General features: G+C 36.0%; 1 protein-coding gene across 2 annotated transcripts in view; it reads left to right on the forward strand.

The window, feature by feature from the left end:
* snx29 (sorting nexin 29) overlaps positions 1-20,702 on the forward strand; it is a 228,497-nt gene that overhangs the window by 186,671 nt on the left and 21,124 nt on the right. The window lies entirely within an intron of this gene.

The following is a 20,702-nucleotide window of genomic DNA, read 5'->3' on the forward strand; positions in this document are numbered from 1 at the left end:
ATTCACAATTCTCTCAATCTAACCTACTCGCCACAGGAAGGGGCGGGGCCAACAGTCACCCAAACGTCACAAACCACCATTCTCAACCAATAGCAAAATTAGATTTTAATAGTCTGGTTTCCACCAATAGAGGGCAGTCACTCTTTAATACTTTAACAAAAAAGACTATAGCAGTGTTGCTCAAATGAGGGTGTGCAATGCCACTACAGGGGGTACTTGAAAGAGAGAGTGAGTGGAAAATTAACAAATGAAACCATTAACAATATAGGATTTTTATAATGATTATTTTTAATGAAAAGTTATCATCATAATAATGATGATTGGAAATGATGTTGATTAAAAAAAACCTTCTAGAAATAAATCTATTCAGGAGGCACTAAATACGGTTTCATTCCGCTTATTTACAAAATGTTATTCTGTGTGTGTTATCAATCATTCATTCCATCATTCTGCTTTATTACTTTTTATTGTTTGCGTGTGTGTGTGTGTGTGTTTGTCTGTTTGTGTACACGATAATGTGAAAAGTTATGAAGGGATTTTGATGAAATTTTCAGGAAATGTTGATAATGGGACAAGAAACAGCTGATTAAATTTTGGTGATGTTCTGGCTACCAAAAGAAAATATATGGATATATATATATCATCATTTCCCATCCACACTGTGGAACTCGTGGTAAACATTGTTTTAGAACACTGATGATGTCATCAACAGTAATATCATCAGTGTTCCAGTTCTAATTGATGATGTCATCAGTTAGAACACACACACAACCAGACTGACCAACATATTTCCGATTCATATTGTTTTGGAACAGTGTCTCCATGGAGATGTACAGATCCGATCGGCCGTTTTCTGCACTAAACGAGCGTGAGTTTATAGTTGTTTATTCATTAGTATTCTGAGTAAAATGTTGTAGTCAGACAAAGGTGGTACTTGAGCTAAAAAAGTTAGAGAACCACTGGACTATAGGATCATTCAACAACACTACTTCATACCAGGTAATACATAGAGTTAAGTGGTTTTGGGATTTAGTTACTCTTAAAGAGATTTGTACATTTCTATTTAAAGCCATTATTTCCGAAGCTTCAGAGCAGTGCACACCCTTTGATTTCACATCACTGACTGTAAATGTGGCATATTCACGTGTAAAGGCAGTCACGCAAGCCAAGCAGCTTCGATTAATGAGCGCGATCACCTTGGAGGCAAACATTCCCAAAGGACTAGACAGTTAACAATCATCCTCACATCCTTACAGCTTAGCTCATGTGTCATATTAGTGCTGTGATGGTGGTAACGCTCTCCCAGGTGGGAGACAAGCAGGACACTTATATAAAAACTCTCCAAGAAGTCAGGCGAGTGTTAGGTTACATGTGATGGGTATGTATAAAACCCTACTCCACATGTGCCTTCGCTACATAATCCCAGGCATAGCCGATGCTTTCTGACAAATTCACGTGTGCTTCTCTCCGACCTGCCAATCGTTCAGCAAAGCACCCGTGTGCTCTGTTAACAGGCATGAAACTGAGAGTTCCTGGCATGTAATAAAGTCAGCAAAGGTATGTGTTCCCACGATTCCCCCTGCTAAGAGATCTCACAGCTGGAGGGTTTCATCCTTAGCAGAACAAGCCTCGACAAAGCAGATATTCACGGTTCAGTTAAAGAGCTTTTGAAGGGCTCTCCGTTTCTCTCACATGCATCACAACATGTAGCACACGTCTAATGTTTTTCCATCATTAGCCTCGTATGTATATGGATTTGTGCATGAGTGGATATGCGGGTATCAAAGTTAGCTCTGTGTTTCTCTACTTTCGTTGATAGAAGCAGCCTAGAATAAAGAAGGAAGAAAAACAGTCGTGATGAGGAATAAAAAGCAGAGAATGACTGAAACAGATGAACACATCATAGCTTTTTAATGTTTTACTCAACGATATTCAGTAAACAAGCTGCAGTTTGAAAGTGTTGTATGTGATTGCTCCAGTGTGCGTGCATGAATGACATTTTGGGGGTCTGTAGATGAAAACCTACCTTTTAAGCCAGGCTATTGGACTCAAAACGCCACTCACTTTGTTTTTGTTTTGTTCTTCTTGTTGCGTACTTGTTAAAATCACTACTCTGTTTTTCGTGAAGGGATCGGGCTGAAATTTGGTAAGTATAATCTATGAATGTGTACACATCGATGCTCGAAGCCCGATTTTTGCCCCGGGGGGGGCCCAAAAGAAGAAAAAAAAACGAAAGTTGATTACTCATTTATTTGCGAGTCAAATATTTCGATGGTTGGTGGTGCCGAATCATTGGCACATACCAATATATAAATGGGGTCCATTACTTTGTATGTGCCACAGGAACGCCAGGGGGCCCCATTTTTCAAATGTCTACTCCTTCGTTAATGCTTGTTGAATCGGACTGTAATTTGACATGGATATTCTATATGCGGATGTCAACAGCCTCTCGGAGACCTTTACCAGTAATTTCTAAATTTATCGGCACATAGTCGTGTGATATGTTGTTTCAAAGGCAATTCAATGTAGATTACAGTTTTACGTTGCACAATTTCATTTGTTTTACTCGGTGGAACCGAGTCATTTGACTGAATCTTCGGTAACGTGGTACGTGCGATTCGGCAAGGAGACGTTCTCCGGGCCTGGCTGTAATTCATCAGAACTTATTCTGTTGCTGTGATAATTCTGGCTCATCCAATGTTCTTCGTGGTCCCTCTGCCAATACAATAATCAAAGGTTCTCAATACACGGCCCTGAGTTTTGGAGTTGCATGTGCTTTTATGACCCTAGTCACTCTTTTGTCTTCTCACAATAAATAAACCACTCAGATTTACCATTGGAGTTCACTTGCAGTCTTTCTTTAATTACCTCAAAAGAATACAATGTTGTAAAAATATCTATAAACATCTGTTTTGCATGTTCAGTTCATTTGTCTCAGCAGGTTGAATTTTAATTATTTACCTTAAAGCAGTGTTTCTTAGACTTTTTGGGCTCAAGTACCCCCTTTCTCTAACTTTTGAATGCAAGTACCCCTCTTATGTTTGACTACAAAATTTTGCTCAGTGATCAAACAACTATAAAGCATAATGATGCAATGAATGAGTGACAACACACATTTTAACGAACCGCATTTTGTAAATATGTGGAATTAAACAGTATTTAGTGCCTCCTGAATAGATTTATCTCTATAGTTTGTATTTTTTGTTCATGTTCTGTCATCATTTTGTGTATTTTGTTTGTCTGTTCGTGTTTTATTATAATAATTCTGTGTGTGTGTGTGTTTTTGGTGTCGTTTAGTTTTGTTTTCTTGTGTCGTTTTGTATGTTTCTCTGTTTTTTTTTGTGTCTTTGTCATTTTGTGAGTTGCTGGTAATGTTTAGTATGATTATTATTTTTAACTAAAAATAAACATCATAAAACACCATATTTGTAATGCTTTCATTTGTTAATTTTCCTCTCTCTCTCTCTCTCTCTCTCTCTCTCTCTCTCTCTACAAGTACCCCCTGTAGTGCCATTGCATACCGCTAGGGGTACACGTACCCCCATTTGAAAAACACTGCCTTAAAGTACTTTCCGTATTACTCACGTTATTTACCTGGTATTTATTATAATTAAACAGTTCCTGTATGTGAGGAATGATTAGTTGTCTTGTTTTCAGCTCAAAATGTAGTAAAAAGGGTTCATATAATTAAAGCTTTCTTGACTTTTTCCCTTTTTGAAAATTATGTGTTGAAGGTTAAGGTTTAGGTTTTTTTGACCTAAAACCTAAACAGAATTACAGAAAAATCACGCACGCACATGATATGTGATTAAAGGAACCAGATGTGGTGTAATGAATCTACTGGTGCTCCACGTTTGTTGTGATCAACTTCCGTGTGTGTTGACACGTTAGTGGCTAGCGGTATTATAATGTGCAAAAAAATATATAGTTACTGCCCTCAAAAAAGCTGTACCGCAATTGTTTTTGCAAAAGTGTCAAATCATAGAAGTTCTGACATCTATTGTTCCTCATAGTCGGTAGTCAGTCTATAGCCAGTTTATTTTGACCGTCCTGTTTGCTCTGTCAAAATGTGACATGCTTAAACTCTCACTCTAAATTCCTTGTAAATATCCAAATATCTCACAAACAGAACAAGATTTTGCTTTAAGGAGTAAAAAGCCCAGGGAATCAGGAGCGTGCCGCCGCCGCGCTTCCCATTGCGGCCTCAATCCATTTAGCGTGTTTCCCCCTAATGAATATGCATAGTAGGCGAATCTCCCAGGGGGAGCAAAAATATGGGAGGAGGAAATGCAAATAAATTGATGCAGGAGCAGCAATGCGACTCATGAAATCTGGAACTATTTGTGGTGATGGTTTTAGTACCAGAAAAATAGTACGACTGACAAGCAGGTGCCAACACACACGCAGAGATCATCGCTGCAGTAAATGTGGACAGATTACACAGCGGCGATGAAAAAAGGCTCCAGTTTGTGCATGTGTGTGTGTAGATCCATCTTTTCTCCACGTATGACTGTCCACGCACATTTCTTCATTGCGGGATGAATAAAGAATATCTATCTATCTGCTGTAATTAATCCATTTTTTTTATTTGTTTCCTCTACTAACACCTCTAATTCTGATGCTTCACATATTTATTTTTGCTTCCGAGCGCTCATGTCCACCTCCATGTTCCACACAGCATGTACAAAACGCTCATTTAAATAGGGGCGGTCTGTACCAGTTCTGCACGTGCACTAATCATTGCTACAATCTTAGTGAATTCCACGCAGCAGCTGAGGAAACTGCACCACTAAAGGATTTAGGAAAGCAACTGGTTTACCACCCTTTATTTCAGATCTCAGTGAATCCACCCGAGTGTCTTTAGTTGTGTTATTTCAGCTGAGTAACCTCCCAACCAAGTGGAATACACACACAAACACACACAGCTCCTACCACCTGATCTGTCAGCCAGACGAGGCATGCAGGCTAAATATTCCTCGATTGCGCCTTTCAAATCCACAGAGAAATTGGAAGAGAAAGCGATGGCATCGAGCCATGTTGTTGTCAGGCAAGCGGCCACCTGTCTGTGGTTTATACTCTGAAGTTGTACACAATTTCTATTAGTGTACTCTAGTCCCACAACATCACTTTCTGTTTCAGTGCCTTTTTTATTCTCTTTTCTTCTGTTTGCTGATACATTCATCCCAGGTTAACACCCAGAAATTAGCGGTTTAAAAAAAAAAAAAAACATCTGATTTCCTAAAAGTGAAGTTACTAACCAGAAAGCACTCAGAGAGCACACACCTCCGCCAAGCCGTAGCCCTTTTTATGGGGGAAACATAAAAAGGGAAACTTTTGAACCACTTGTTTACCTATTTCCTTATTTCCTTCCTTATTTTGTCCCACTTGTGCCCCTTTTCAAAAACACTTTAACTACCTTTTGCCTCAATAAATACCACTTGTTTCCCTTTTTTGCCTCTTTTTGTTCCACATTTTTGCCCTTTTTCACTATTGTTTCCACATTTTTCTCATTAAAGCTACACTTTGCCATTACATACCACCTGGTTCCTCTTTATTTACCCCTAAACACTAAAAATGGGCTTAAAACTAGTCAGAAATTCTGAAAATCTATTTAAGCTTTAAGGAAAAAGGGGTGATATGCCACCTTTTTTAGACTTTAGCTACTTTTTGCCAATAAATACCTAAGTTTATTTGGTCAGTTTTATCCAATTTTTGTCCTTTCTTGAATTTTTTTGACCACTTTTCATCCAAATAAGCTAACTTTTGTCCAATAAACACCACTTGTTTCTCTTTTTCCTTACATTTTGCCTCTTTTCGTTCTACATTTTTGCCCTCATTCACTATTGTTTGCCACATTTTACTTATTAAAGGGAACATTTGCCATTACATACCACCTGGTTCTTCTTTATTTGCCCATTTTTGGCCATATTTGACTAATTTTGGCCCATTTTATTGAATTTTCAGTCTTTTCTTGCCACAATTTTGCCAATTTTGGACCATTTCAGGCCACCTGTTACCATGTCGGCCTCCCTTCGCTCTTGAAAAAACCCAAAACAACATAGTGAACTGGACCGGCCCACTTTGGGTCGATGGCCCACCGAAACAAATGCCCGGTATGTCAGATGGCCAATCCACCCCTGGGTTTGGGTAAAAGCATGTTGCCAGTTAAACGTTTGTTGTTTGTCGATAAGGGTTTAGTTTCGAATGGTTTAACAAATAGCTATTTTCACTTAATACACAGTATTGGATTATTTACACAAGGCACAAACACATAATTTATGTGCTTTGAATTTAACGAAGTGGAAAAAGGATTTAATTCCTTTGATGATTTGGATTCCAGCTGAACATTATGTAACTACTTTGAAAGGGTAATCATACCAGAAAAAAGAGAACATACACTTATGCACTTGGCACTCCCTCGCCAATATGTACATACCAAAAAAAAAATGGAAAAAAAAGCCTGTCAGGGAGAGGTGTGCCGAGGCGGCCCTAATTAATTAATCAGAGACTACAAAGTGAATTATTAACCAGGCTTAGTATGTTGTGCTCCCATATTATGCAATATACATGTTTCATGCTTTTCATTATGACAAGAAGACATTGTGGAGGCCTTCCATGAGTGTTTCTGAATTGCTTGTGATGTTTAATGCATGGTCCAGGACCTGCGTTTTGGAGAGGCTTTGAACGCAGCGCAGAGAGCTCAGAGAGAGCACTGCAGCCTCTCCTCTCCAGCCGTGCTGTGGACTGACTTGTTGAAGAGCGTTGACCTTGTTTTGCTGCTAGCGCGTTCTGGGTACACCGTGTGCTCTAATTTAATTTGAGTAGATTGCAGGTTAAATTAGAGCACAGGTTGATGTCCTGGTTTAGTGAACTGACTGCGCACTGTTCTTTTATCTAGGCTTTAGCCTACGAATCCCCCAAGATCAGGATCTATGTTCTGGGGAGATTTTGTGTGAAAGATCTGCCTTAAAGGCCCATGTTAAGCTAAATCCACTTTTCTGTGCTTTAAACATGATAAAAGTGCTATTAGGGCTTCATACACAAGTCCAAAGTCATTAATTCCCTCAATCATTAGTTAGAGGGTGATTTGCTTCTTTCCTACTGCAGGGTGAGCCCAAACACCTCACTCCAATTTGATGATGCGTTCCCACTTTGATGACGAATTTAACGCGGCACTGAGCTGGAGAAGCCGCGCCTCCAGGAAGCTCTCTGCCGTGATTGACATGTAAACATACACACCCACGAAGCTGAGCATGTCAGCGTTTTTCACGCAGTGCTATGTCTATGTATGTACCGGTGAACGCCCCGCCCCCATGCTCAGTCTCGTGTTTATTAAGCAGCATGAGCTCGGCTACGGAGTGGGTGGGAGGAGGGCTGGCTGTCCTCTGGCTCTACGTCACCGTGCTTGGAGGAGGAAGTCATTGTCCCGTCTATAGACACTCCCACTTATAAATATGCATAAGTAGGCCGCAAATCAGCCTTTTTACTCTGGAAAACAGGCGAGTTTGAGATAATAAACCTCAAATACTATGTTTTTGGGGTTCTTAGAACAAATGGAGATGGATGAAAAATAGCATGACATGGGACCTTTAATACATATGTGAACTTGAGTGGTATTTCATCAGCATTATTCCATAGCAAGGTTGGGGTCGATTACATTTTTCAGCAAAATATTGTAGTTGGACAGAAGGGGGTACTTGGATTCATAAAAGAGAATGGGGGGTACTTGACCTCAAAAAGTTTGTGAACCACTGTTCTTTAAAAAATACATAAATAAATAAATATTTATGTATTTTTTTTATTAAAATACATAAATAAATAAAGGAACCACTGCCTAAATCGTTATTGACTTTATTCATTTGCAGAATATTTTTGTTTAACCCTTCTATTATCCTTGGGGTCAATTTGACCCCATTCAGTCTTTATGATTAAAAAAATAATAGTTAAATAGTAAAATCATGATGATGATATTTATTCAATGTGCTGAATGCATATTATTGCATTGTTTTTCCTCTGGGGTCAATTTGACCCCCAAGCTGTTATAGCTGTGTAAAATATTGTCTGTGTGTAACTGTTGTGTGACCTTTCACCCCCACACCTGCAGCTGCAGAGTTGATACTTTTCAGTTAATGCGCTGCAGTAAAGCTCATATCATCACCACAACCAATAGGGTTCATTCTCTTGTGGTCATTAATGTTGTCAGTGAATTTTAATGAAAACTGTTAAAGATAAATGAATTCTAATTTAAAAGTTTGGCCTGATGGTGGCGCTGGAGAACAGGTCAAGGTTTCATTATCAATGGGTTATTTTTGTATTGCAGAAATAAAAAAGTGCCTGACACAAAAACCCTTTTCTTGAATTCCTTTTCGGAAGGCAAATAACCCTGGGGTCAGATTGACCCCAAGGTTAAAAAATGCGTTACTAATATTTGAGGATAATATGAGGGTTAAAGTTATGTATGTAACCCACAAATAATAGATAACAGTTTCATGCTGATATCGGTATTGGCCGATGCTCAAGGCTACAACATGAGTAACGTATCGAAAGTTGGATCGCGACACAATGCAATGTAGAAAAATCAAAAAACGAAACAAGAGCAATAACTCCGGAAAAAATAGTTGCGCACTTCTCATTTTCGAACTCCATCAAGGTATTGATACCCTGAAGCCACACGCCGAATTTGGTTATCATGTCTTACTGAGAAAAGCTATCGCCTTTGAAGATACCTCGAACAGTAAAAAAAAAAAAAAATGGAACAAGGGCAATAACTCTTTGCGCGCTTCTCATTTTTGAACTCCATCTTAAACAGTTTTTGAGAAAAGCTGTCCCCTTTAACTCGGATGGACCACAGACGGAGCTCAAACCTATACCACACTTTTTGGCGGGGGATAATAAAAATAAAAGGCTTTGAGGCAGAGAAAATGTATCAATCATTTTGTGTAATTGAGGACCTTGAATAACCATGACAGCCCTAGATATGAACTTGTATTTTAATAATATTTAAATATATCATATATTAAACATATCAACTATTGTGACGGAGAACCAAAAGTGTGTGCCCACCCCGACCATAGGGTGCAGTTACATCTCACGCCTCAAAGTGTTGTTGTTGCCTGGCAACCTGTGGGTAATTCAGTCCTAGTTGCAGGTTGTTTTCTCTCAGAATTGAATGGTAGAAAGCTGGCATCAAATTGACAGAGCATTTATAGAGACCGTGACGCACATGTGACCTGTTAACGTTTCTATTCCACTGACAGCTCCTCTCCGCTGCTCCGTCTGCTCTGCATGGGTGCTTTGCACACCCAACAGTTGTTTTTTTCTTCTTTCTGACAGTACATGACCATTTTATGATCCCATTCATTCACACCACCACACTAGTCCTGTTAACGCTATCATAGAGGTGTTTTAAATGGCAGGGTTCCTGAACAAAACCAGCACAAATCACATCATATGATGCCTTGCTATAAATAAAGATAAAAAACTCAAAACAAACTACTGTATTTATTATATCATATACTCAGAGGTGTAAAGAGTACTGATACAGTATATCCTACTCAAGTAAAAGTACAGTTACTTAATTGAAATTGTACTCAAGTACAAGTAATTCATACATAAAATCCTTCACCATTCATGTTAAATAATAAATCTTGCCACGCTTCCCTTGCGTACAGTAAACGTCTCATTTCTGAACTTAAAAAAGAAAATCTGATGAAATTTTGCACAATTAGAACTTAAAACTGTTCTAAGAACCCCAACAACATAGTATTTGAGGTTTATTTTCCCAAACTCGCCTATTTTCTGGAGTTTTAGCCTCTAAAAAGTCACTTTCATGATGCTTCTAAAAACAGGCTGTTTTGGGGCCTTCATGCATATGCATGAATGGGCGTGTCTGTAGACACTGACTTCATGCCTCGCTCTATGAGAGGGAGATCAGTGATCATGGCGATTTTTCTTTTGCTATCCACACACTGTACATTACAGTAAAACACATCACTATTTAAGCGGCTATTGTGATTGTGAGTCAGTCTCAGCGCTGTGTGGGTGTGGCAGCAGCAGAGTCAGTCATCTCTTTCAAACAGCAGAACAGCAATGCAGAGAACACATTTTGTGTATGTAGCTTTACATATATGACAATAAAGTATCATGTGTATTCTATATTAAACCACAGTGTTTGTTTTACATGTGAGGTAGTTTGAGAGGGAGGAGTTTTGATAACATTGCTCCTTTAATTTATTTTCCACAAAAGCATCTGTATAAAATAAAAATTTGTCAAAATGTACAATTATTTTTTTTCAATAAAACAACACTAATGAATTAAAAATAAAAATATTCTCAGGTTCTAAAGTATAGCTAAATTTTTTTAACTCTAAAACTGACAAACTAACCTCCATTCAATGCTGTTTTGGCGTGGTGTATTACGTTTAATCTGATTTTTTGAAAAAACTGCGCTTTTTAAGTTGCCACAATTACAGAAATAGGCCGCGAAATCCTGGAGGGACTCTGCAATGCTCTGTACACTAAATGCTATGCTAGGCTGTTTGTTTGTTTGGTAACACTTTATATTAAGGAACACCGATTAACCATTAATTAGTTGTTTATTAGCATGCAAATTAGTAGCATATTGACTCTTAATTAGTCATTATTAAGTACTTATTAATGCCTTATTCTGCATGGCCTTATTAAGGCCTTATAAGGCATTAATAAAAAATAAAGCATTAATAAGTGTTTAATAAGCCATTAATAAATACTTTATGATGACTAATTAAGAGCCAATATGTTACAAATGCTAATAAGCAACTAATTAATGGTTAATAGGTGTTCCCTAAACTAAAGTGTTACCGTTTGTTTGTCAAAATACACACAACATAGAAATAAAAAAATTCAAGTAAACTAATAATTGATAAAAAAATAAAACACTACCTGTTTGCAAAAGGTAAAAAATTGTGCCATACATTACATATCAAGATTCAGAACACAATTCGTAATTAAATTAAAGATACTAGTACAGTGCCGGTCGGAAGTATGTGTTCATGTGGGAGCATGAGGGGTATATTTGCGGGTGCAAAATGTGGGTGCAATTTTCGTATTTTAATTCTATGGGACATGTGCATGACTTCATCACTTTTATATGTTTTTGTATGTTGTGTTTTTCTGTAATGTATGTTTTTTGGAGTCATGTGTATTTGTGTGTCTTTCTGTTGGCTTTTTGTGCGTAAATGTTTGCTGTTTTTTAATTTGTTTTTTTTTTTGTAACGTATTTTTTTGGAGTCATATGTATTTTTGTATAATCATTGTTTTTGTTGCTATTGTAGTGTGATTCAGGAGTAATTTTGTGTATTTTTTGTATAAAAATGTAGTTTTGTGTATTTTGAGCCATTTTCATATTTTTGTTGTATTTTTCTGTAAATGTATGTTTTTTTGAAGTAGAGTACAGTGCCCGTCGGAAGTATGTATTCATATAGTGGGAGCTTAAGAAGAGTTGTAGCATTATAAAGGGTTATATTTGCAGGTGCAAAGTAAAATAGCGTGTGCAATTTCCCTGGTTTAATTCTATGAGACATGCGCATGATAAATGTGTTTTTTTTTTTAAACTCATTTTTATATTATTTTCGTTTGGTGTTTTTTTCTGTAATGTACAGTGCCCGTTGGAAGTATGCATTCATGTGGGATTATCAGTATTTAGTTTAGTGTATTTTTCATTTTCATATTTTTTGTTGTTTAGTGTGTGTGTGCCTGCCTAACTTTCACCAAACTTATCTATTTTCAGTAGTTAGGTATAGTGGCAGACGTGTCGTGAGTGAAGCTGCAGTAATCATCAGGCGGGCTTCACTATGTAGCACCGTTTACTGATCTGACTCAACACTACAGTCACTACCACCCAATGGACAGACTGTAACCGGACTAAATCGCCTCCTCTAATCTCCTCCGTTGGTTCTCTGTCACACACGTGCGCTGCTGAGAAATGTGCAGCTTTCAACACAGCAGCCATTGCTGTCCATAACTTCCGGGTGAGGTCTGTCCGGTCTAAATAGCGAACGGTCAAACTAACATGAAAATAAACATTTCGAAATGTCATCACCAAATAAAGAACAGTAAAAAAGTATTTTTCCTCAAAAGAGAAAAGAGAAGTCCACGGGAGCTCATGCACGCACCGGAAGTGAGCTGTGCAGTGAAATAGGTATAGATGGTGCGCTAGCGCCCCCTCCCCGCCTGTGGTCAAAAGTTGAATAGGTTTCATTTCGGGTCCGTCCAGAAGTGAAATAAAATTAAAATAAACATTTTGATATTAGGAACCCGTTGATCGAGTTTCATGTCGAACTCGCACCGCGTCGGGGAGATATTTGCTCCACACACACACGCACACACATCCACACAGACCTCCCTTGCTTTTATAGGTAGATAATAATTCTTGTTCTTGAGTAAATATACATAGTCTAACTTTTTTAGAAAAATTAGCAGTATACATGCTTGAAATGAAAAACAGTTCCGTGCATCCATTGCCCTGTAACGTACCTACTGTTCTACTGTTAGCCCATGTCTGCTCGCTCTCAACGTTAATCTTGCTCATAATTACCAAGGTCTTTTTCATCGTTTGATTGTTAGAGCGCTCTAAGATAATTAAGACTCCAATATAAAACAAACAAGGTCAACATGAATAGTATTAGCCTTGAGTACTCATTGTTTATGACTAATTATTACTTCCTGTCCTGGAGGTATGTTGCACTCTCATTAATGTGTGGATAGGATTACCCTTCACTAATCAGCGTGAATGTTAAAAAGATTACTAATTGGGTAATTACCAGTTTACTGCTGGATGCACTTTGAAAATAGCACTACTTTAGCGTTTTACGATAGAAAGAGTAGTCATCGCTTGAGTTAAGACTTCCGATTTCAATCGGCAGTGTAGTCTTACTTTACAGGTCTCAACAGTGATTCATAAAGTTTCTGTAGAAGACCAGAATAGGTTGTGTGGAATGTTCCAACAAATCCTCACTCAACACGTTGCCTACAGACAAACAAAAATACACTTGTTTAAGCTCCATGACGTATGAGTGTTGTGATATCAGAGAAGAAGACGAGGGGGTAACATGCCGTTTGTGTTAGGGACCAGGGTTGGGGTCAATTCTAATTGTACTAGCATAATCGATAATTGTTTACAATTATGGCATTGTATAGGATCCTATTGTAATGCATCTAATTTTTATTATTATTAATATTAGGGCAGAGCAACAATGGTGCGTAGGACCCTATTGTAATGCACCTTGTTGTTATTGTTATTATTAGGGTCCAGAAAACAACGGTGTGTAGGACCCTATTGTAATGCATCTTGTTTATAGTTTTATTATTATTATTATTATTATTATTATTATTATTATTATTATTATTATTAGGGCCCGAGCAACAACGGTGCGTAGTACCCCATTGTAATGCACCTTATTTTTATAATTATTATTATTATTAGGGTCCGAAAAACAACCTTGCGTAGGACCCTATTGTAATGCATCTTGTTTTTATTATTATTATTATTGTTGTTAGTAGTAGTAGGGCCCGAGCAACAACGGTGTGTAGGACCCTCATAATAATAATAATAATAATAATAATAATAATGATAATAAAAACGAGATGCATTACAATAGGGTTCTATGCACAGTTGTAGAACCCTATTGTAATGCATCTCGTTTTTTTATTATCATTATTATTATTATTATTAGGGCCCGAGCAACAACGGGCCCTAGTTATTATTATTATTATTATTATTATTTTATTTACGGCGAAATTATTGCATTTTTGAAGGCCTAAACACTTTCAAAAATTCAAAAACTAAATTTGAAAGCATATTAGGACTGGCAAAAAATGTGATATTATGGGGGAATTGGACATATGAATGGCAAAATGACTCAATGGCACCCCCTTGAAAATTGTATTTGCTCCCAGCTGGAGCATATGACTGTAGAACTGTGTTACAATGACTACCTGTCAACATTGAGCTGTTGACTCTGAGAGAACCTATGACATCATCAACAAGAAGTGCCACAGTGTGGATGGGAAAGTGAATGGGATATATATATTTATTTTTGTAGCCAGAACATCACCAAAATGTAATCATCTGTTCCTTGTCCCATTTATCACATTTCCTGAAAATTTCAATTAAATCCATTGATAACTCTTTGTTATTTTGCTAACACACAGAATGACAGATAAACAGGGGGTAAAACATAACCTTCACTGCAGAGGTAGGACTCTGTCATTTACAATTTAATTAAATGCAAACCTGGGGAACCATATTATAGTTCTATGGCTTACACATATGTAGTTAACAATTATTAAAATGTTTCATATCAAGCTTTCCCACATTTTACCATTTAAAAAAATATTGAAATCAATATTGTCATTGATTAGGAAGCCTAACAAGGTAACAATAGATAAGAGAGAAAGAAATATTTGTTTTTAGTGTATTTTACAGCTACATTTGGACTCGTTATCATAAGAGATGCTAACAGAAAGCTAACACAAGAGGAAGGTTAACTTTTATTTGGTTATTTATTTCAGGCTCAGTAATTGTGATTAATTGAATATGAACTTTAATATTTGGGAACATAATTATGATTGTGACTGTCTGTGGAAAAACAATATTTGTAGTTCGGTCAATTCGGTCATAATTGAGTTGTACCTGAACAATGATAACTGAAGACTTAATTGTAATTAAAAAATGTAATTGAGCCCACCCCTGGTATTGAGGGTATCCCCCTGGCAGCATCAGTATGCCACACTTTGTTTCCTCTCTGTAAATCAGTGACAGCACCTGGCGTCTTCACACGAGGATGGATCTCTCCCAATGTCCATTATTGTTATTGTCTCACTGACACGCACAAACGCAGTGTTCTTCATCGTGTTGACACAACATGAAACTCAAGCTGGCATGCACAGTCTAATCTGACACATCACATTTCTACGCTCCTATTCTAGACTTTATGCCAGCTGAGATTCAATATCCACTGCTCTTTTTTTTTTTTCCACTGGAAAATCTTGTCTGATACTTTCTGTTTTAATTTGTCTTCAGATCCTCAGCCCATCTGAAAATATTAGACTGTCCTTGTTCTTGTAAGATATATTTTTAAGGTGACCATACATCCAGATTTACCTGGACATGTCATCTTTTTATGTTTTGTCCAGACCGTCCGGCCGGATTTTATAAATAGATAGACCCTGAACCCATCACTAGCAACAAGTACATTTATTTTTATCTTTTTTCCATTTCTTTTTCACTTTTTTTCTCCCTTTTTTCTCTTTTTCATCTTTTTTCCCCTTTTTTCACTTTTGTTTCACTTTTTCATGTTTTTTCTCTTTTTTCACTTTTTCTTTTCTTTTTTTCTCCCCTTTTTCCCTTTTTTCATCTTTTTTTTAATTTTTTTTCTATTTTTCATCTTTTTTTCCCTTTTCTATTTTTTCCCTTTTTTCTTCTCTTTTTTCAACTTTTTTTTCCATTTTTTCCCCTCTTTTTTCCCTTTTTTTCTCTTTTTCATCTTTTTTCTTTTTTCTATTTTTTTTTCAACCTTTTTTCTTGTCTTTCAACGTTTTTCTTTCTTTTTACCCTTTTTTCCCTTTTTTCTTCTTTCCCCTTTTTTCCCATTTTTCCCCCTTTTTACCTTTTTTTCACTCTTTTACTCTTTTTTTTTTTTTTCATTTTTTTCCCTCTTTTTTTCCTTTTTTTTCTCACCACGTTAATTTAGAAGGCTGCGGCTCTGCTACTATGTGCTTGATTAGAGAAATTCCACCAGTTTCTGAAAGCTAAGCACTTATGTAATTATTGTAATTTTACTCATGGAAGATGCTGCTTTGTTTTGATGAAATGATCACACACCCAGCAGAGAGAAGAGAAACACTGAAACAGACCAAATACCTGTGGATTTAATTAAAAATGTCAGTGATAAAACCTCAATGGAGGCTCAGAGAAACTTATCCTATAGGAACTTAAGGTCAGTTATTTATTGAAGTGTATATTAATGATGATTTATTGTTCTGTATACTTTAAGTTTGAAGAGGTCGACCCAAGTGTCCTCTTTTTTTTAAATCAAAATATGGTCACCCTATTTTTATTTTTATTTTTGCAATTTTTCTATATAAATCAATATTAATATATTGTGGGCTCTTTTTCATCACTGCGTTAACCCATTGGTTTTATCACAGATATTGGACCCTGATTTTATTTAAACTGATTTAAAAAATGCACTGCTGTGTTTTTTTTACCTTTAGTATGTACTCTATTTGTTTTGTGAACTCAATACTTTTATCACACCGGGGCCACAAATAAAGGATTTTCTGCTCTGAGGGCCACATTATCAACATTCATGTCAGCATTTAAAATAATGTCCAATGTGAGCATTAATTCAGGGAAGAACTAAAGCTTTGTGTGTGTTTTTGGTGTAATTTATTGTTTAGTTTTTTGTAATCGTTTTGTGATTGAGTTTTTCTTCTCATTTTGCGCTTTCTGTTGTTGTCTTGTGTGTTTTTATTGTTGTTTTATGTGTGTTTTTGAAACCCTTTAGTGTATTTTTCTCTCATTTTGTTTGTTATGACCATTTGTGTATTTTGGAGACATTTTTTGTGTCGTCGTTTTCTGTGTTTTCGTTTTTCTCTCATTTGGTGTTTTTTGTTGTTGTTGTTGCCACAGTGTGTTTTTGGAGTCCTTGTTTGTTTGTTTATGTTGTCTAGTGTATATTACTGTAATTGTGTATGTGTTTTTAACTTAATTTGTGCATTTACTTCAGAAAATTAGAGCGAGGGCCGCCAGTTGCCCATTTCTGCCTAAATCTGCATTCATTATGACTGCATCTTTGAAATTAATTTCTAAAAGCATCATTGTACCTAATAATAATAATGTGTATTTTGATTATAAAGCAACAGATTTTTTTTGTGTATGTGTTTGTCTGTGTGTGTGTGTGTGTGTATGTGTGTGTGTGTGTGTGTTTTTGGTGTAATTCATTGTTTTGCTTTTTGTAGTTGTTCTATGTGTGTTTTTGAAACCCTTTAGTGTATTTTCTTCGCATTTTATAATTTTATTGTGGTTTTGTGTGTTATGAGCCAATTTGTGTATTTTTGTTGTGATTTTGGGAACATCTTTTTGTGTATTTGTTTTCTGTTTTTATTGTCGTTTTGTAATTTTATAATTTTTCTCTCATTTAGGGTTGTTTGTTGTTTTTGGAGTCCTTTTTTGCATTTATGTTGTCTGGTGCAGTGTTTCTCAAATGGGGGTACATGTACCTCTTGGGGTAGGCGATAGCACTACAGGGGGTACTAGAGAGAGAGATAAATTAACAAATAAAGGGTTGTTGGTCCCACTCCAGGTGTGAGATGACCTGAAATGATACAAACTATAGAAATAAATCTAGTCAGGAGCCACTAAATCAGTGTTTTTCAACATTGGGGTCGTGACCCCATGTGGGGTCGCCTGAAATTCATGAAAAATTAAAATACATGTTTTAATTTTATTAATTATTCTTCTTTTCGATTTATTAAAACAACGCACAATCTTAAACAACTGTATTTCTAAACTTTCCCTTTGTGAAATATAAATCTAGTTCAACTAAAATGCAGTAAAAAAAAAAAGACTGTTTCTTTCCACTTATTTACAAAATGAATGCATTTCTGTCATTTTGTATGTATTTTTAACTCATTTCGTGCCATCAGAGCAACAAAGCAACTAAATCTGCATTCATTGTGACTGCATCTTTGAAATTCTTTTCTAAAAGCATCATTGTACCTAATAATAATAATGTGTATTTTGACAAAAAAGGAACAACAGATAGATTTTTGTGTTTTTAGGAAGAAAAATATGTTTCTGTGGCTTTAAGATCAAAGCAGTAGCTATTGTATGGAATGTGGGAAGCATGTGATGATTGTGTGTTTTCAGCCGTCAGCACCAGGGGAGGTTCTATGGAGCACTGCCCGGCCTTTGTTGTGAGCCTTGCTGGATTCAGATTAGCCATGTGTCTCACTGCTGCTGTCGCTCTAAAGCTAAATGCTTCCAAACTAGAGCATGACCCAAAAAACATCTTTACGTTTATTCTTACTAGTACAGTGCTCGTATGTATTTATATAGTGGGAGGAGCATAAGTAGAGTTGTCAGTTATGGCTAAATGAGTGTGTGTTTGAAGGTTGGATGTACAAAGAGGTGTACATACTGTACTCTGTAGTGTTATAAAGGGGTATATTTGTGGGTGCAAAGTAAAATAGTGTGTGTGATTTTCGTGGTTTAATTCTATGGGACATGTGCATGATAAATGTGTTTGTTGTTTTTACTCATTTTTGTATTTTTTTTGTTTGGTGTATTTTTCTGTAATGTATGTTTTTTGGAGTCACTATGTGTATTTGTGCATCTTTTTTGGTGTAGTTTTGTGCATTTCTGTTGTCATTTTGTGTATTTTGAGTCATTTTCATATTTTTTGTTGCTGTTTGGTGTAATTTTCTGTAATATATGTTTTTTGGAGTCATTTTTCTGGGTTTTTGGAGCATTTTTGTATATTTTTGTGCTTTGGTTGTTTTGTGTACTTTTTGTATAAATTTGTTTTATTTTACTCATTTAGTATATTTTTATTATAAATACTGTGTGTGTGTGTGGCTACCTCCATCTACTCCGTGGGTTTTCTCTCACACACGCAACGTGTCATGCACATAATCTGTCACAGGTTGTTGAGAGATAAAAAAAAAAAAGAGACCCGGAAGTACCACTAAAAATAAACATTTTGCAACACCAAAGTAGCAACTCTCTCTCTAAACGACTCATGTGTGTTTACAATATAGCTGCTAGCATCTTAACACATAGACTAATATAAGAAGAAACACTCACCCTTGCACAGAACAAACTGTCACTTACACATGATCACACACGCAGATCTTTGCTGCTTTATAGATATATTTACATTAAAGATATATTTTTGTGATGTGCAGCATCACTTCTGGTTTGAATAAAATTGAAACAACACAGGGGTGCCAAACTCATTTTAGTTCAGGGGCCAAATACGGAGCAGGTTTAGGCGGGAAAACGAACAATTTCAACATTAATATGCCCACATTTGCACCTCCAGTTATAAATTAGACAAAGTATGGAAGACATCAATAATATCTAAGCAATAAATGACAGATACTTCAATGTATTTTGATTTATTTATTTTTGACCAATTTTTATTTAATTTGAGGAGTTTTTGTGGAATAATTTGAGTAAAAATTAAAAAAAAAAATTTTCACTTAAATTGAATAGGCTTAATCGAATAGTCTGAAGGGCCAGATTTGGCCTTAAGTTTGACACATGTGAAATAACACTTCCAGGCAGGGTTGGGGTCAATTACATTTTTCAGTCACAATTACGTTTTCAATTACCCATGTTCAATGACAATTCAATTACGATTACAGTGACCAATATTTTTTCCAGTTACAATTAAATTACAATATTTTTTATAATTACAATTACATTCTCAATTAATAAAGTTCAACTACAATTAATCACAATTACTGAGCCTTAAATAAATAACCTAATAAAAGTTGACCTTCCTCTTGTGTTAGCTTTCTGTTAGCATCTCTTATGATAACTGGTCATAAATCAGCTTTAAAATACACTAAAAACAAATATAAATCATTTAAATTATTTGCTATCTATTGGTTTCCTTGTTAAGCTTCCTAATCAATGAAAATATAGGTTGTAATATTTTTGGTTTGGGCGTCGTTTTTGATGTATTTTTTTTCAAATGGTAAAATGTGGGAATGCTTGATATGTAACCTATTTGAATTATTAATTAAATTGAATTGTAATTGTAACTACATATGTGTAGAACTGTACATAGAACTGTAACATGGATCCCCAGTTTTGCGTTAAATTATAAAACAATTTTTATAGAATTTTCATGGCAATTACAATTACAAATAGGGCTTTAAATTAACTTTTTAGATCACCAACCAGCATGGCTAGTTGATTCTTAAAGTTACCAGCCAACCAGATTTTCCCAAGCCAAATTTTTCCCTGTGTAAATAAACTACATTATGAGTGCCACAGAATATATTTAAGTGTTCATGTTTTTTTTAAATAGTTTTTATTTTAGTTAATTGCATAAATACATTAAAATGGTAAAAAATATAAACACAGAATTTAAAAACAATATTGTAACAATGCCTAAAAGGTGCAATATGGAACTTTGGGCGTGTCGGAGAAGTAAACATTTTATAAAGTACAGTACATTCTCATAACTTAATAAACAAACCTAACTCAGATGAAAATTGGATCCCTGGAACATGGTTTTAAGTGAGAAAGAATAGAATTAATCAGTACTAAGAATTACATGTACTGTAGAGAAAAATGTTTTACTGACATGCATGCTCTTCACATGTAAACAAATCCCACTCCCTACAAACTGTATAGTGCACATTTTAAAGGTGAACAAATGGTGGAATACCAGCCACTCACGACCCGACATCCATTTAGTAATAAAACTCCTCAATTTCTTCTTCTCTTCAGATCTTCTTTGATCTTTTCTCCTGTGTGGGCAGCAGCCTTCTTTCTTTTGTAGTTCAGGTTTCATTTTATACTTAATTTCAGATCCTATTGTTTTGCGCCGCTCTGTTTGCCTTCTCAGATACCAAACCACAATCACGCTAACGTTAGCACGTAGCCAACTGTTGAATGACACGTCACAACATAGTGTTCATGGGAA

The sequence above is a fragment of the Gouania willdenowi genome, chromosome 19 (genome assembly GCF_900634775.1).
Source record: "Gouania willdenowi chromosome 19, fGouWil2.1, whole genome shotgun sequence".
Taxonomy (NCBI): Eukaryota; Metazoa; Chordata; class Actinopteri; order Blenniiformes; family Gobiesocidae; genus Gouania; species Gouania willdenowi.